The sequence below is a fragment of the Echinops telfairi genome, unplaced genomic scaffold, assembly GCF_000313985.2.
Source record: "Echinops telfairi isolate 266 unplaced genomic scaffold, ASM31398v2 ScPeMD7_2;HRSCAF=8, whole genome shotgun sequence".
NCBI lineage: Eukaryota > Metazoa > Chordata > Mammalia > Afrosoricida > Tenrecidae > Echinops > Echinops telfairi.
Window position 1 is genome coordinate 10,879,209 of NW_022103898.1, and position 5,949 is coordinate 10,885,157.

Genomic DNA, 5,949 nt, shown 5'->3' on the forward strand with positions numbered 1-5,949 from the left:
GCAAGATATGACAAAATAATAATTTATAAATTATCAAGGGTTCATGAGGGAGGGGGGAGCAGGGAGGGAGGAGAAAAAATGAGGACCTGATGCCAGGGGCTTAAGTGGAGAGGAAACGTTTTTGAGAATGATGAGGGCAATGAATGTACAAATGTGCTTTACACATGGATGTATGTATGGATTGTGAGAAGAGCTGTATGAGCCCCCAATAAAATAGTTAATATTTAAGAAAAAGAAAAATCAAAATGAAAAAACAAAACACCTCAGATTAGATAAATGTGTAGAGACAAAAACTGGATTAGTAGATTCAAAGGAACATGGCAGGGGAGGCTGGTGGAAAATGAAGGGCCAACAGCAAGTACAAGGAAGAAGAAATGTCCTGGAATTGATTGTTGTGATGGTTGTACAACTATTGTGAATGTGATTTACCTATTAAAATGCATGCTATGTGAATTACATGTTGGTGAAATTATTAAAAATTAATCAATTAATATTCAAAACTATTCCTAGTTTACCCCAGTCCCCACCAATCCTTAAGTTTTATACATGGCCTGTTTCACTCATTTACATTCCATTTGGCTCCTGGAGGTGTTTGTCATATTTTGCAGCATAATTTTAAAAGGGTTATTTTCTTTCTGCTAAACACAGGATACTGAACAACTATTCAGAGAAGCTGAATTATATGAAGAAGAATATGGCATCAGGATTGAAAGAACGCTTATTAACAACCAGTAAAATGCAGGTGACACGACCTTGCTTGCTGAAAGTGAGGAGGACTTGAAGCACGTGCTGATGGAGATCAAGGCCTGCAGCCTTCAGGATGGTTGACAACTCATTGCAAAGAAGACCCAAATCCTCACAACTGGACCAGAAGGTAAACAGAGAAAAGACAGAAGTTTCATCTTGCTTGGATCCAGTCAATCCTCATGGAAGAAGCAGCCCAGAGTTCAAATGACACATTGCATTGGGTAAATCTGCTGCCCAAGACATCTTTAAAGTGTTGAAAAGCAAGGGTGTCACTGTGAGGACTAAGATTTGGGCCTGACCCCAACCGCGGGATGTTCAGTCACCTCACATGCGTGGGCAAGTGGGACACGGAAGAAGGAAGACTGAAGAAGAACCCGTGCTTTTGGATCATGGTGCTGGCAAAGATATTGAAAATTCCATGGACTGCCAAAAGGACAAACCAACCTGTCTTGGAAGAAGTATAGCCAGAGTGCGGCTTCAAGTCAAGGATAGTGAGACTTAGTCTTACACACTTTGGACATATTGTCACGAGAGACCGGTCCCTGGAGAAGGACATCATGCTTGTTAAAGTAGAGGGGCAGTGAAAAAGAGGAAGGCCTCTAATCAGATGGGTTGACACAGTGGCGGCAATAATGGTCTCCAGCATAGGAACAATTGTGAGGGTGGCACAGCACCGGTGGTGTTTCGTTCCGTTGTACATAGGGTTGCTATGGGTCCTAGCCAACTCAATGGCTCCCCATAACAACAAACACAGAAAGCATATAACACTACCCTTAGCATTTAATCAATGCAGTCATTAATGATCATATTTGCCTCCATTGATTTCCATGGGAGGCTCTGGAATCTCTTCCTTCTCTGGTTAATTGCAAACTGACTTAAAAACCCCGGTTGATGCTCCTCCCTGTCCAGACCTCCATGAGTCCTTCCCATCGGTGTGCTCCAGCTCAGCTTCTTGTTTCTCCATAAAGACTTCCCAGCCCTCTCTAGCCCCAAAGGGCTCAGTATCCTCCAAACCTCTATGATATTTTCCTGCTCTGCCACTGAATTGTATGATATGTAACTTAAGTGCCAATAAAACTGTTGTGGGTGAAAAAGATTGTGTATGTTATTATCATTGTTATTATCTTAAATAATTTAATTGGGGGCTCTTACAGTTCTTATAACAATCCATACATCAACAGTATCAAGCACATTTGTACATATGTTGCCATCATTTTCTAAACATTTTATTTCTGCTTGAGCCTTTGGTATTAGCTTCTCTTTTTGCCCTCCTTCCCCAACCCTCCCACCCATCCCCGGGAACCCTTGATAAACTATAAATTATTATTATTTTCTTTTATTATTATTATTTTCATATCTTACACTAACTGCTGTCTCCCTTCACCTACATTTCTGTTGTTCTTCTCCTTTTGGGGGCGTGTTATACATCAATCATTGCAATCAGTTCCCCCTTCCTCCCCCCATCTTCCCCCTACCCTCCTGGTATCGATACTCCCATTTCTGTTCCCAAGGGGCTTATCTGTCCTGGATTCCATGTGTCGAGAGCTCTTAGTCTGTGTCTGTAGTAGCGTACATGCTCCGGTCTCGCTGGATTTGTAAGATAGAGCTGGGGCCATGATATTGGAAGTGAGGAAGCCTCAAGAAAACAGAGGAATATTGTGTTTTGTCGGTGCTATACTGCACCCTGACTGACTTTTCCCTTGTGACCCTTGTAAGGGATGCACAATTGTCTAGAGAGGGGTTTTTGGTCTAACTCCAGTCTCCCTCATTCTCAACAATATGATTGTTTTGGGTCTTCTGATGCCTGATACCTGATCCCATCGACACCTCGTGATCACACAGGCTGGTGTGCTTCTTCCATGTGGCTTTGTTACTTCTCAGCTAGATGGCCGCTTGTTTAACTTCAAGCCTTTACAACCCCAGACGCTATATCTTTTGATAGCCGGGCACCATCAGCTTTCTTCAAGGTGCATGTCATTGTTGTTGGATGCCATCAAGCTGATTTTCAACTCCTACTGATCCAGAATCCTCCGTAGAGGCAAGGATAGTGAGACTTTGTCTTAAGTACTTGAATATGTTGTCAGGAGAGATCGGGCCCTGGAGAGGGACATCATGCTTGCCTGGTAAAGAAGAGGGGCAATGGAAAAAGAGGAAGGCCCTCAATAAGATGAATGACACTGTGGCTGAAACACTGGGCTCAAGTATGGGAACAATTGTGAGGATGGCGCAGGACTGGGCAGTGTTTCATTCCATTGTGCACAGGATCGCCATGGGTTGGAACCGACTCATTAGCACCTAAAAACAACAATAAATTGACCCCAAGTGATGGAGTGGCAGCCCGAATGTTCAGTTAGTGGCCAAGCCATTGCTGGTTGTGCATGGGAGACGTGCTAAATACTTCTCAGCTCGTGGAGCTGATGCAGATTCCGGAACTCTCCTCACACCACCAAATGCACATTTGCGCACGACAGAAGAGATAAGAGCTGCGAACACAGGGAATCCAGGACAGATTAACCAGTCAGGACCAACACTGAGTTGAGAGTAGTGATACCAGGAGGGGAAGGGGAAGGTGGGGGTAGAAAGGGAGAACCGATCACAATGATCTACCTATAACCACCTCCCAGGGGGACAGACAACAGAAAAGTGGGTGAAGGGAGACCTTGGTCAGTGTCAGACATGAAAAAATAATAACAATTTGTAAATTAACAAGGGTTCATGAGGGAGGGAAGGGAGGAGGAGCTGATACCAAGGGCTCAAGTAGAAAGAAAATGTTTGGAAAATGACAATGGCAATAAATGTACAAATGTGCTTGACACAATGGATGGATGGATGGATGGATTGTGATAAGAGTTGTACGAGCTCCCAGTAAAATGATTTGGAAAAAAACCCCAACTAATTGGAGGCTTTATTTATTTATTTATTTATTTTTAAATCAATTTGTTGGGGCTCATACAATTCATCACAATACATAGATCAATTGTGTAAAGCACATCTATACATTTGTTGCCCTCATTATTCCCAAAATTCGCTTTCCTCTTGGGTTCCCGCAATCAGCTCATTTTCCTTTTTCCCCCCCTCCCCCATGAACCCTTGATAATTTATAAATTATTATATCTTATATTACACTGCCCGGCGTCTCCCTTCACCCACCCCTCTGCTGCCCGTCCCCCAGAGAGGAGGTTGTATGTAGATCCCTGTGATCAATTCCCCCTTTCTACATTCCCCTTCCCTTAATTGGAGGCTTTATAACTTCACACAGATGCTAGAAGGAGAGCCCCAGGCCACACGGCGATCAGAAAGACAGCAAAGTCAGATAGAAGGCAGCATGGTGGTCTGTGTTATGTGTCAATTTGACTGGCCTATTGATGAGAGCACCATAAAACTTCCTTGCAAGACGTTGAACTACCTTACAAGACGTTGAGCCACATCAAATAAACAAGCACAAGAAACTCCACTTTAAAGAAAAAATAAAATGTAATATTGGGGCCCAGGCCAACACTTACATCAAAGAAGCCACCACAAAAACGTGAGACGCCTGATAAGACTGACCTGAGACCTGACCGATGCCCCAAAGCTAGCCGAGTCACTTAAAGCATGGAAAGACCCGATAAGACCGAGCTGAGACCTGGCCGAAGCCCAAAAATTAGTCAAGCCACCTAAAGCCTGGAGAAACCCGATAAGACTTGACTGGGACAGTGAGGACGTCAAAGAACTGGCCAGAATGTCCATTTAAACCCAGGTAGAGACACTGACCTTTAGAGAGCTAGGAACCAAGGAGACATCATCTCTTGCTCTCTCCAACTCTACCTGGGGTGAGTACACCGATGAGGCAAGGCTGATTGGGACTATGGTGCTAATATGAAATGTGTGAGAAGTGTTGTTATTCTGCCTTTATACTCATAGTTGTTACTCTGCCCTTATGCTTATAGTTGTTTGCCCTTAGTAGTTTGAGTAATATTTTAGATTGTTTGATGTGTGTTTGCAGCGAATAAACCGAGCATTCGAAAATGTCTAAGACCTTTAAGTAATTATTGATCGCGCCGCTCATGACACCTATGATCCGCAGTGGTGTGGCAGAATGGTATAATTAATCTTCTTCTGTTTAGGGAGTTGATGTAAACAGTGGGAATAGTTGGATTTTCCCTGGGGATGTGCCCTGCCTGCAATATATAAATGGGTGTCCTGACGAAGCTCTTTTCTGCCTCCCTACTCTCTTTGTCTCTGCCCCTCCACTTCCCGTCTCTCTACGCTTCACTTTTATCATCACCTGGCCTCTGCTTCATGAGAGAGAAGCCTGCAGGAGCCTTCAACCTGCCACCTGCCTATAGCCTTGGGCTTACCAGCTCCATACCATATTACTGAGATAAATCTCTCACTAGGTCTTTAAATCTACACTTTGCTGGTCTTGATCCTTTTCATAGCCCAGCCATACAGACAGGAAGGCAGCTTGTGACCAAGGGAACACTACGGGGTGCCAGACACTGTGCCAGTTACGACAATGGAAGCAGGCAAGGTCCCCCACCCTCAGGGAGCGTCCACCTCTCGTGGGGACCAACACATTAGTCGGATAATCACAGACATCAAGGTAACATGAGATACAGAGGAGAGCTATGAGAAAGAGAGGTGCCTGACAGAGGGGGCGGCCTGCTCATACAAGTGAGAGAAGGCTATGCTAAGGGAGTGACGTTCAGCCTGATGGAAAGAATAGGAAATATGGAGTGGGTGAGGAGAAGAGGGCACCGTCTGAGAGGAAGCACTGATGAAAGGCCCAATATGGATGAGCCTAGGGGTCTGGTTCACAGTGGCTGCAGCAATGGGCTCAGGCATAGGAACAACAGGGAGGATGGTGCAGGACTGGGCAGTGCTTCCTTCTGTTGGGCACAGAGTTGCAATGGGTCAGAACTGACTCGATGGCACCTAACCATAACAACAACAACAACAACAGGGATCTGGGGTGTAATTTACAGCAAGAGTTACAGTGATGAATAATAAAATCCAAGACTGGAGGAGGGAATGGTATTAGAGCTTAAATTCTGAGCACTCTGTTTGCAGAAGGCTATGGATGACAGTGAAAGCCCAAATTCATTTGCAGAGGCCCCACTTAGATTAAGTCCTCAGTGAATCCCCTCTGACCATCAACCAGGGGCGTCACTAGCCTTGCTAGCAGACGGGGTGTATTGGAAAGAGGATGAGTGGAGATGT